We start from the raw sequence: 12893 nt of genomic DNA, 5'->3' as shown, positions 1-12893 counted from the left end.
TACATTGCATTTTTGTAGAGTAAGATGAAATGAATGTTTACAGAGCATCGATCAATTCTCACTACCACCCTCAGAGATATGGTTTGACAAAGAAATTGAGGCACAGAGAAGTTAAATAACTGGCCAAGAGCAAGTGGTAGAGCTAGGATTTGAATCCAAGTTGGCCTGACCTCACAGCCTGTGCTGGGTATATGACACCAAAGGCTTCCCTAACTCATGAACCTTGTCATCTAAGAGCAGGCCTCAGAGAAGACAGATCTTCATAGTTACATCCATCCCAAATGACTCCCAGAGATCTACTTCTCAGATCCTTAACCAGGATGGTGCTCCCATCACTCCCTGTGAACCCCTTCAGCAGAGCACTCTTCCCCCTGACTGTGAGAAGATGACTTAATTCCTTTCCACTGGAAGTTGAGCTGTTAAGGGGGTATCTTTCACCTCTTATACCCCTAGCAAACAGAAGGTATTCAATACATGTTTGCTGAATGAATTAAATGAAAATCTTGGAGAATATATTATTGCTGCAAAGTTGGGGAGTGGAGTGAATTTTCATTAACAATATTAAAGTTTGGCATAGTTAAGAACAAACTTGACAAGAATGGTGAGAAAAGTGGAGTTTATCTTAACCACTTTTACAATCGATAATGATTTCTATATCTAGCCCTAGAGATTCTACACGGTTTACAAATTGTGTGCTTCATAGCTGTAGGTAGACTTTGCTCTACCTCTGGACCCTGCCTCACCACCACTGTTCTGCTATACCCAGTGGCTGCAACTGAGCCACTGTTCAGGACAGGATGCCCTTGATAAGTACCAATCTCTCAGTGATTACTAACAAATGGCTTGAAAGAAACAACAAATAATAAATTTCAGTGATTACTAACAAATGGTTTGGAAAGAGAAACTAAAAGAGCAAGTGATAAAGCAAATGAGAGCAAACCGTTAATAATTGGGAATATAGTGAGTTCTTTGTACTATTCTTGTAACAGTTTGTAATTATCAAAGTAAGTTTTTAAAATCTAAAAAAGAATGTGTCCCAGAAGATTCCAACACACAAAGTCTAGTGTATTGGCCATGCTGGTATCATATTTTCTTGTCATGTGTCTCAAAACAAAACAAAACAAAACAAAAAAACACATTCTAGTCTTGGGTTTCCTTGCCCATCAGCCAATACCAAGGGAAAAGGAGCTCCTTGGGTAGCAGGGCACAGCCATGGTTCCTGGGTTTTGGCAAAGATTAAATTATTTGCTGCTTGAAAAGTATTGATGAACTCATAGGTGTTTCCTATTGGTCAAAGCCCCAGTACTATTTCCCCATACCAGGTCCTTTATTCAGTTGGCTGTCTTCTGAGTTATCACCTTCCTTTTCACAAGCCTAGCTATGAAATCGGGCAAGTTTTTCCCAGGACCCTTTTTTTTTTTTTTTACTTTCTCCCAAGAAAAGCACAGAGGCAGTTCTAATGGTAAGAATTTTGCTGCTATTATCTATGGAAAGACCTACAGGAACAAGGCAAAAATAACCATGGGGGAGTCACAAAGATTCCAGAAAACAGAAAACTCAAAAGTGGTAGTTATTTGGTCTGTAATGACCACTTACTTGCTAGTACCCGTTTATTCGTTCATTACTTTTACCCATTCATCTTAGATCCTCCCCACCATACAAACCAGAATGCTTCAGCTTTCCCAGCCACTGTAAACTGGAACAACAGAAACTTGTGAGCCATTAAAGTGTCCCCATGTTAGGAGAGTGCCAGACAGGTGTCACCTAACACTCACTTCTCACCTATATTGTGGGGCAAGTCAAGATCATAGTAAATCATACCTCAATGAGAGATTTTCTTAACGTAAGACAGCATATTACCTCTGTCTTCTCAGCTCCTATTTTGTGTAAGCTCCACAAGGAGGTAGGTGCATTATGTCCCATGATAATGCTCAACTTCATTTTTGGACTGGCTCTCTGTAACTCTGATCAAGGCTTGTAAGAGCCCTCCCTAATGCCATGTCTTCACCAGCACCTGATGCCTCCTACCTCCCCCACCTCTTCCAAAATACTTGCCTAGTTCCAGCCAGACCTCAAAGCAGTGGGCAGAAAGAAGATACGGCTTTGTGCAGGTTAGGGGAAAAAAATGGGTTGTTATGGTTGCTGGAACACAAGAGAGGGAAAAGACAAGCATTATTAAAGGAGAGGACCATACTAAACCTACAAGTCTTCAACACCCTTCCTTCTTTAACTTTCACCAATCCATACTTCTTAGCTATGATGCCAGCCCTGCACCATCACCTGTCTTGCTCCTGGGAATCTCCCCTACGGGCCTGAAGGTGGGTCACAACACTTCAGGGAGGAGTGGGAAGCCTTTCTCTACTTTTTTCTACCTATGACCAGATTCACATCGCATTGCCGAGGGCAAGCAAAATGACTCAGAGAAGAGGGGAGAGAGAAAGTGTGAACTCTAGAGCCAGACTTGCACCCCTGAGTATTCCAGAATTGACTGGACAGAAGCAAGGCAACAATATTGGGTTAAAAGCTATTCTCTAGCAAACAAAAGCATAAAGAAGAGCACAACTGGAGAAAAGGTGGCAAAGATGGTGGCTAACATCGATTGAGAGTTGAATACACGCTGGGCACTGAAACACTTCTCAACGATCTCAGGTAATCCTTGAAGAGAGGGTATTATCCTTTTACAGTTCAAGTATTTAAGCTCAGAGCTCACTTTAAATGATAGAGAAAATGATATGTTATGGAGGTGGAATACTCCTAGGTTAAACAAAAAAGAAAAAAATCTATTTTCACTTATCCGAAGAGTAATCACATGATGCTACAAAAGCATGAGAACCACACTACTCAAAGGGTACGAAGGCCGGGACCCATATTCCCATCATCTACAGATGTTTTGGAAGTATTAAACTAAATAAAAACACAATGCTTTGTTCAGACCGCCTCCTCTCTCAGCCCTACTCTTTCCCCCTCCCAGCCTAGGCTGACAAGAAGTGGCTAAAGGGAAAGTATTTCACAGGAGAACTGGTCTGGGAAAGTGGATTGTGGGTTGCTTAAACTAAGCAAAGACGTTGTGCAACCAGTTTTTACCTAAATTATTTTTCATTACTTCCCAAGTTTAGAGAGCAGCAGTTCACTTTATCAGACTGAACACAGGGAATGAGGTCGCCTTTCCCTCCAGGCCACCACTGGAATCACCTTCAACACGGTTTTGACTTCTTACACAATCAGACGGCGGGAGGGGGGAATCTCATCCTCAGCTTCATAGATAGACGCACCTCACGGCACACACACACAAACAACTCGCGCACATCTAAGGCCACGGATTTCCTTGCAACTCAAAGTCGGAGAAGCGGCCAAACAAGTTTCTTGCCAAATCCCTAGTAGCTACATATGTCCCAGGGCTGCACAGCGATAAAAACTTTGAAACATGCCTCCACATACCACCATTGTGGTCACTCACTCCAGATCCCGCCACCCTCTCCTCACAAATAACAAACGCAGGCTGCCCTGTGCAATTTAAAGCTAGACTCCACTGAAGCACTGGCTCTGCTGTGAAAAGCGGAAGAAAAAGATTGAAGGCTATTAAAAAAACAAACAACAAACAAACAAACAAAAAACAAAACAAAAAAAAAAACAAACTACGGCCCCTGGGGTGGAGGGAATAAAACGAACTCGAAAGCTGGAGAAAAGTTAACTTTGCCGTGCCCAGCGGTGGGAAAATTTCCCTGAAAGACTAGCAAAGCCCTCACGATTTTCCCACCCCGGGACCGCCCGACGCTCGGTGGCCACGGACCCGCAGTTCGAACAATGCCGCCAGCGGGAGGGAAAGTTCGCCGGCCCGCCGGGCGCCCGCGCTCCCGCTCCCGCCGGGTGGGCACCCGGGCTTCCCGGGGTGCCTCGCCGCACCCAGCACCACCCGTTCTCCCCTCTCCAGGCACTCGGTTTTTTCCGCCCCCCAACATCTAAACAGCCAGGGCGCGCCCTCGCTCCCTGGAGCATCCGACCCCTGGCGGCCGACAGAGCAGGTCCTCCCGCCACGGGTCTGGCCCCGTCAGCCCCGAAGCCAGGCAAAGGGCAGGAACGGAGGAGGGGGCGCCAGGAGGGGGCACCGGAGGAAAGAGCCGCAACAGTTATGGCGCTCAATTCCTGCCCGGTGTAGCCGGGAGCTGCAGCCGAGCTCGCGCGTCCGCCCCCGCCCCCCGCCCGGGCCACCAGGCACTGCCCAGGCGGGCAGAGGGGCCACCAGGCACTTTACCTCAGCCCACACACGCTCTCGGCCCCAAGGCGCCGGGGACGCCGGAGGCGACCACGATGTGGAACCGGAGCGACCCGGAGCGCGGCGAGGCCGGGCCGGGACTGTGCGCTCCGCGCCGCCCGCTTCCACTCCCGGAGGCCGCCGCTCCCGCCGCCCAGCCGGCGCGACGCCCCCAACCTCGCCCGCGCCGGGTCCGGCCTCCGCGGCGCCTACCTTCGCGCAGCTGGCTCGCGGCTCCTGCCCGGCTCCACGCCGCGGCCCGGCAATGTGCCGGGTGAGTCCGGTCAGAGTGGTAACCGCCCCCCTAACCGCTCGCTTTCTTCTCTTCCCTCCCTCGCACCTGCCCCTTAATCCACTCCTCGCCCCCGCCCCCCGCCGGGGCCGCCCCCCACGCCTCAGCTCCCGCCCTCGGCCCTCGTCCGCCCGGCCCGTCAGGCCTCAGCGCTGGGCAGGCGGTTGGGCGGCGGCGGCGGCTGAGGCGGCGCGGAGCACTATTGTATTCCTGACACTGTGCGCTCCCACGCTCCGCCTCTTCCCTTTCCTTCCTCCCCCAACCTCTCCTCCCACCCACCGCCGGCCGCGCTCGCCCTACCGGAGCGGCTCCCAGCCGTCTGCCCGCCGCGCGTTCTTCTGGCGGGCTGGGCGCTGTCGCCACCCGCCGCCTAGACGCCCCGCCCACTCGCCGCTCCCGCACCCGCGGCGCCGCGTTCCAGGTGGGCTCCCCTCCCGTCCAGCTGGGTGCGCCACTGCCCGAGACGCCCCAGCCCCGCCGAGCGCTAGAGAGGACTAGGTGCAGATGCCTCGGCTGTGTTGAAATACAGACTAAGCTTTTCATGGCCCCTTCCAACTCTGAAGTTCCAAAGTGGGACTCTCATACATCAACTCGGCGGCCGCTATTGATTTATGTCGCTTGTGCTTGAATTACCTGTAATAATAAAGCCAAGGTGGCCATTAACATAATTCATTTATTCAGTTGCCAGCACAGGTGGTTTGTGATGTTGTGTGGCTTTTTCGATGTGTCAACTGGTTAGGCTATCGCCCACAGTTATTTGATCGAATGCCAATCCCGGTGTTGCTCTGGAGGTATTTCGCTGATGTAATTAAAGCTCCTAATCGGTTGACTTAAAGTTAGGGAGATAATCCTGGATAATCTAGGTGGGCCTGACAGAATCAGTTGGAAAGCCTTTCAATCAGGGCTGAGGGTGCTGAGTACGTCAGAGAAAGAGAATTTTCCCTATGGATGACACCTTTGGCCGGTGTCCATTGGTTCCAGCCTGCTCCTGATCTTCCCTTCCTGACTGTATGCCCTACAGATTTTGGATTTACTTAGCCACCACCATAATCATCTAAGACAATAGCTTCGAAGAAATGAATGAACAGGGAGTGTATATACGTATATTCCCACCATGCGTTCTTCTGGCGGGCTGGGCACTGTGGGGGTGTGTGTGTGTGTGTGTGTATATATATATGTATGTGTGTGTGTATATATATGTGTATATATATATGTGCATGTATATATATGTGTGTGTGTGTGTATATATATATACATATATATATATAAAATTTCCTACTGGTTCTGATCCTTTGGTTGAATCCTAATATAGATGTTTAAGCAACAAACCTTTTTGGCTTACCTCTCTGGGTTTGGAAATGTGCTATATGCAACTATGATGAACTCATACTCATTCTCTTTCTTTTTTCTTTTCCTTTTTTTTTTTGAGTCAGGGTCTCGCTCTGTCGCCAGGCTGGAATGCAGTGGCTCGATCTCGGCTCACTGCAACCTCTTGGCTCCCTGTCACCCAAGCTAGAATGCAATGGCGAGATCTCTTGGCTCACTGCAACCTCTTGGCTCCCTGCAACCTCCACCTCCGGGGCTGAAGTGATTCTCCCACCTCAGCCTCCCAAGTAGCTGGGACTACAGGCACACGCCACCATGGCCCGACTTATTTATTTATTTATTTATTTGGTAGAGACAGTTTCACCATGTTGCTCAGGCTGATCTTGAATTCCTAAGCGCAAGCTATCTGCCTGCCTGGGCCTCCCAAAGTGCTAGGATTACAGGCATGAGCTACTGTCCTGGGCTATTTTCGTTTACATTTCTAGGATGTACAATAATGTAGGCTCTTTTGTATTTTGTCTGTTTTCCATGTTAAAGATCTAGTTAAATTCCATAATATGGAAATGTGTGAGTTCTAAAATATTCGTAGTCCTTCAGACTTGTCTCACTTTATTATACTTATTTAAAAATAATTATAGATTCACCAGAAGTTGTAAAAAAAAATGTACAGAGTGGTCCCATGTACTCTTCACCCAGTTTCCCCCAATGGTAATAGATAGCTATAATACAATATAGATATTAACATTAATACAATCCACAGACCTTATCCAGATTTCATCAAGTTTCATGCACTGATTTCTGAGTCTGTGTATATAGTTCTGTGCAATTTTAACACATTTAAACTTGTGTAATCACCACAATCAACTTTTTCTCCACCACAAAGATTCCTCCTGCTACACTTTGTAGTCACAGTCACTGCTTTCTCCTCCTCTAATTTCTGGCAACCCCTAACACGTTCTCCATCTCTATAAATTTGTCATTTCAAGAATATTACATAAATGGAATCATACCTTTTGAAATCAGCTTTTCTTCACTCAGCATGATTTTCTTGAGATGTACCCAAGTTTGTTGCATGTCTCAATGATTTGTTGCTTTTTATTACTGAGTAGTAGTCTGTAGTATGGATGTCCCACAGTTTGTTTATTCATGCATTGAAGGTCATTTGAGTTGTTTCCAATGTTTGCCTATTAAGAATAGAACTGCTATGAGCATTAATGTAGAAGTTTTTGTGTAAACATAAGTTTTCATTTCTGTGACAGATGCTCAGGAGTGCAATTGCTGGGTCAGATGGTAAGTGTATATTTAGTGTTACAAGAAAATGCCAAACTTTTCCAGACTATACCATTTTATATTACCACCAGCAATGTATGAGAGATCTAGTTTCTCCACATCTTTGTCAGCATTTGGTATTGTCACTATCTTTTTCTTTTAGCCATTCTAATAGGTGTGTAGTGATACCTCATTGTTGTTTTAAATTGCATTTCCTTAATGGCTAATGATGTTGAGCATCTTTTCATGTGCTTATTTGCCATCTGTATAACCTCTTTGGTGAAATGTCCGTTCAAGCCTTTTGCCCATTTTCTAATCAGATTGTTTCCTACTGTTAAATTTTGAGAATTCTGTATACTACATTCTAGTTACAAGTCCTTTGTCAGATATGTGATCTGCGAATATTTTTCCCAGTTTGTAGCTGGTCTTTTCATCCTCTTAAGAGATTTTGCAGACCAAATTTTAAATTTTGATGATGTCCAATTTATCAATTTTTGCATTTATGTATCATGTTTTTGTGTCATGTCTAAGACATCTTCATCTAGCTCCAGGTCCTGAAGATTTTCTCTTATCTTTCCTTCTATAAGTGTTATAGTTTTATATTTTACATTTAAGTGCATGATTCATTTACTTTTTGTATAGGATCTAAACCTAAGGTTGAGGTTCATATTTTTGTCTATGGTTGTCTGATGGCTCAAATAAAATGACTACTTTTCCTCCACTGAATTGCTTCTGCACCTTTGAAAAAATCGATTGGGCATATTTGTGTGGGGCAATTTGTGTGGGGCTGTTTCTGGGTTCGCTATTCTGTTCTATCGATCTATGTGCCTATACCTCTGTGAATACCAGTCTTGATTACTATAGCTATATAATAAGCCTTAACATTGGGTAGAGCACTTCCTCCCACTTTATTGTTCTTTCTCAGAATTGTTTTAGCCATTCAAGGTCATTTGCCTTTCCATATAAATTTTGGAATGAGTGTATTCTGTATCTACGAAAACCTTGCTGCGATTTTGAAAGGAATTGTGTTAAGCCTATAGATCAGTTTAAGGAGAATTGACATCTTTACTATTGTATATTGAATCTTCCAATCCATGAACACGATATGTCTATCTCTCCATTTATTTAGATCTTCCTTGACTTCTTTCGTCAGCATTTTTGAATTTCCAGCATACAGAACCTATGCATGTTTTATTAAATATATACCTAAGTATTTCATTTTCTTTGTCACGATTGTAAGCGGTATTGTGTTTTTGTCTTCACATTCATTGGTCATTGTTAATATATAGAAATGCAATTAATTTTTGTGTGTTGATCTTGTTTCCTCTGACCTTACTAAACTCACTTACTAGTTCTAGGAATTTTTCAGCAGATTCTTTGGGATTTTCTATGTAGACAATCATATTATCTGTGAATTGGGACAGTTTTATTTCTTCCTTTCCAATCTGTGTGCCTTTTATTTCCTTTTCTTGCCATCTTGTTATAGCTACAACATTCAATACAATGTTGAATAAGAGTGGAGAGAGTGGACGTACTCGCCTTGTTCCTTATCTTAAGGGGAAACATTGTCTTTTGCCATTAAATATGATAGTTGCAGGTTTTTTGTAGATGCTCTTTATTGAGTTGAGAAAGTACCTCTCTATTCACAGTTTGCTGAGAGTTTTTATTATGAGTGAATGCTGAATTTTGTCAAATGCCTTTTCTCATCAAGTTATATGATCATGTGATTTTTCTTCTGTAGCCTGTGGATATGGTAGATTACATTGATAGAATATTGATTTTTGAACCAACCTTGCATAGCTGGAATAAACCCCATTTGGCCATAAAATAATTATTTTTATACCTTGCTGCGTTCTATATTGCTAATATTTTGTTGCAGATTTTTGTGTTAAAGCCCATAAGAGATAAAAGTCTGTAGTTTGGGGGAGATTTTTGCTACAGTCCTTGTCTGGTTTTGGTATTAGGATAATACTGGCCTCATAAAATGAGTTGAGGAAGTTGTGCAGAAAAGAGTTAACATAACAGGCCCTTGGCAGGCATCTGTGAACTTGGATTTCAGGAGAGCTCTCATTGTTCCCAGAACTGATAAGAATGGCTAACTATATCTAAGCTGTTTGTACAAATGGTATTTGTGCTGAGACTAGAACTCAAGTCTCCTGATTCTCAAGCTGTGCAGAAAAGAGTTAACATGAAAGGCCTCGGTGCTATCCTTTGAAAGCCCTGCATGCAAGGTCAGTCCTTGGATGCCATGTGGAACTTAGATTTGAAGAGGGCTCTCACCGTTCCCAGGGCTGATGAGACTGTTCACTGGGCCTAAACTGTTCGTACAAACAATATGGTTTATGCTGAACACTTGTTTTCCTTCTAGGAGTCTGGAGTTTTGGTAAGCGCTAGGCAGAGGGTGCCTATATGACCAACCCCCAGTAAATGTCCTGGGAGCTGAGTTTTTAATGAACTTCCCTGATAGACAACATTTCACACGTGTTGTCACAACTTGTTGCTGGAGGAATTAGTACATCCTGCGTGACTCCACTGGGAGAGGACTCTTGGAAGCTTGTACCTCGTTTCTTCTATACTTCCATGTGCCTTTTGCCTTTGAAGATTTTGTTCTGTGTGCTCTCACCATGAATGTGACTGTCTGCTGCATTCTGAGTCCTCATAGTGAATCATCAAGCCTGGGAATGGTTTGGGGGACCCCTAGCACAGAAGTGTTCCCTCCTCTTTGGTATTATAGAATCTATTGTGTAAAATCGGTGTTCTTTAAATGTTGGGTAAAATATTCCAGTGAAATCATGTGGACCTGGAGCCTTCTTTTTTCAATAACTTTTACATTGTAAATCCTATTTTAAAATAGTTATTAGACTATTCAGATGATAAATTTCATATTGGTTGAGTTTTGGTAGTTTGTAGTTTCAAGGAATTCGTCCATTTCATCTAAGTTGTTGAATTTATATATGTAGGGTTCTTGATAGAATTTCTCTATTTTCCTTTCAATGCCTGCGGGATCTGTAGTAAGATCCCCTGTCTCATTTGTGATTATAGTGACTTATGCCTTCTCTCTTTTTATCTTAGTCAATCTTGCTATAGGTTTATCAACTGTACTGATCTTTTCAGAGGAACAGCGTTTTGCTTAATTGATTTTATCTATTGTTTTCCTATTTTCAATTTCATTGATTTCTGCTGTTGTCTCTTTCCTTCTGCTTGCTTTGAAGTTTTAATTTTGCTCTTCTTTTTATAGTCTCTTGAGATGGGAGCTTACCTGATTGATTTAAGACCTTACCTCTTCTTTTTTCAAAATTTTAAAAAAATATATTACAAATTTTTCTTTTAGTGGCAAGTGACAGGTAGCCTCTTTTCTAGTGTAAGGATTTAGTGCCATAAATTCTCTTGTCAGCACTGCTTTAGCTCCATTCCACAAATTTTAATATGTTATGTTTTCATTTTCATTCAGTTCATTGTATTTTTAAAAAATTTCCCTTGAGACTCCCTTTTTGACCTATGTATTAATGAGAAGTGTGTTGTCTAGTTTTCAAATATTTGGAGATTTTTCCTGCTGACTTTGTTATGATTTCTGGTTTGACTCCCTTATTGTCAGAGAACATGACACAGTGGTTCATGCCTGTAATCCCAGCACTTTGGGAGGCTGAGGCAGGAGGATTGCTTGAAGCCAGGAGTTCAAGAGAACATACTCTGCATGGTTTCAATTCTTTTACATTTGTTGAAATTTTGTATGACGCAGAATACGGGTTATCTTGGTGAATGTTTCATGGGTATTTGAAAAGAATGTGAGTTATGCTATTGGGTAGAATGTCCTATAAATTAGGTCCTGTTGCTTTATGGTATTGTTGAGTTCTATAATCCTGCTGATTTTCCGTCTAATATTTCTATTGCTGAGAGGAGGGTATTGAAGTCTCCAACTATAATCATGGATTCACCTGTTTTTCTTTCAGTTCTATCAGATTTTACTTCATGTATTTTGAAGCCCTATTTATTGGTGCATACATGTTTAGGATTTCTTTGTCTTCTTGGTGAATTGACTCATTTATCATTGTGTAACATCTCTCTTTGTCGTTGGTAATTTTATTTGCTCCAAAGTCTACTTTTCTGATATTAACATATAGCCATACCTGTTTTTATAAATTAATGTCTGTGTAGTATATCTTTTTCTTTTCACTTTCTACCTATGTTATCATATTTGAAGTAGTTTCATATAGACAGCATATAGAGGGTTATTTTTAAAAAATCCATTTTGTGATTCTCTGCCTTTTAATTCATGTATTTAGACCATTTAATTAGAAGATAATTATTGGTATCTTAGGGCTTAAGTCTAATGTTTTATTATTTGCTTTTCGTCTGTTCCCTCTATTTCTCATTCCTCTGTTTGCTGTTTCTGGCCTTACTGTGGGTTACTTGAATATGTTTTAGAACTCCGTTTGACTTTATTATAATGTTTTTGAGTATATCAGTGTGTATAGTTTTCTTACCATTTTTTAGGTGTTAAAATATACACATATAACTTATAGTGTATTGTTATCAACATTTTACCACTTTTAGCAAGGGGTAGAAACTTTATTTTCCTTTAGGTTCCTTTATTCCTTACCCTCCCGCTTTTTTTTTTTTTTTTTTTTAAGACATAGTCTTGCTCTGTCACCCAGGCTGGAGTGCATGGCGCAACCTGAGCTCACTGCAACCTCTGCCTTCTGGGTTCAAACGATTCTCGTGCCTCAGCCTCCCGAGTAGCTGGGACTACAGACATGCACCACCATGCCTGGCTAATTTTTGTATTTTTAATAGAGCTGAAGTTTCTCCATGTTGGTCAGGCTGCTCTCGAACTCCTGGCCTCAAGTGATCTGCCCGCCTCAGCCTCCCAAAGGGCTGGGATTACAGGCGTGAGCCACCGCGCCCGGCCTGTCCTCCCACTTTAAAAATATGATTTCTATTTCTTGTACATACATTGAACCCACATCAGATGGTGTTACAATTTTTGCTTCAACAATTCAACATAACTGAAAGAAATTCATTAGGAAAAGGATAGTCTATTTATATTTATCCTTATTTTTTATACATTTCATTGTTTTCCTTCCTTTCTGAAGTTTCAGGCCTCCTCCTGCTATCATTTCCTTTTCGTTTGGAGAACTTCCTTTAGCTATTCATTAATAGTAAGTCTGCTAGTGAAAATTTTATAAATTTTCTGTCATCTGAGAATGTCTTTATTTCCCCTTTATTCCTGAAGGATATTTTCACTGAACATGGAATTCCAAGTTGACAGTTCTTTTCTTTCATCACTTGAAAAATGTACCACTTCCTTCCTGCCTTTATGGTTTCAGATGAGAAATCCACTATCATTTAAATCGGTGTTCCTCTATAGGTAATGTGTGTTTTTCTCTCTAGCTGCTTTCAAGATTTTTTTTCTCTATCTTTAGTTTTCAAAAGTTAGTTATGATATGTCTTGGTGTGGATATTTTTGGGTTTTCCTGGCCTACTTTTGTGGACTGTGTAGTTCCAATGACAGTTTAGTTTTTAGAACCCTTGCGACACTATTCTGGTCTGCTTTGTGTGCTACTCCCAAGCCACCTTGAAAACCCGAGTGGTATGCCACACAGTAGTTCAGTTGTCAGACCTGCAGGCCTGGTGATTTACTTAGTTTCACACTTGGGTCAGACAAGTGTCTTTCCAGGACTTCCTATGCAGATGTAAAGAATGCCTTTCTGCAGCTCCTTCCTCTCTGAGATCCCTTCCGCACTCTAATTGGAA

At 42.5% G+C, this 12893-nt stretch overlaps 1 protein-coding gene and 1 long non-coding RNA gene across 4 annotated transcripts in view; one reads left to right on the top strand and one right to left on the bottom strand.

Annotated features, from left to right (window-relative positions):
• JADE3 (jade family PHD finger 3) overlaps window positions 1–4915 on the bottom strand; it is a 152554-nt gene extending 147639 nt beyond the window's left edge. Inside the window, exon 1 of one of the 3 annotated variants that reach the window (XM_024240917.3) lies at window positions 4845–4915. The gene's annotated coding sequence lies outside the window, so the exon portion shown is untranslated. Of the gene's footprint in view, window positions 1–4465; window positions 4765–4844 lie in introns of those variants that run through there. The other 2 variants (XM_009234781.4, XM_054544151.2) reach the window with 2 other exon arrangements.
• Window positions 4836–12893, top strand: part of LOC100936917 (uncharacterized) — a 28710-nt gene continuing 20652 nt past the window's right edge. The window contains exon 1 of the long non-coding RNA XR_008517959.1: window positions 4836–4965. This is a non-coding gene — a long non-coding RNA (uncharacterized LOC100936917). The remainder of the gene's footprint in view (window positions 4966–12893) is intronic.

This window comes from Pongo abelii, chromosome X (assembly GCF_028885655.2).
Source record: "Pongo abelii isolate AG06213 chromosome X, NHGRI_mPonAbe1-v2.0_pri, whole genome shotgun sequence".
In the NCBI taxonomy this organism is placed as follows: Eukaryota; Metazoa; Chordata; class Mammalia; order Primates; family Hominidae; genus Pongo; species Pongo abelii.
Note: the sequence above shows the minus strand (reverse complement) of the source record. Positions and strands in the feature narration are given on the sequence as shown.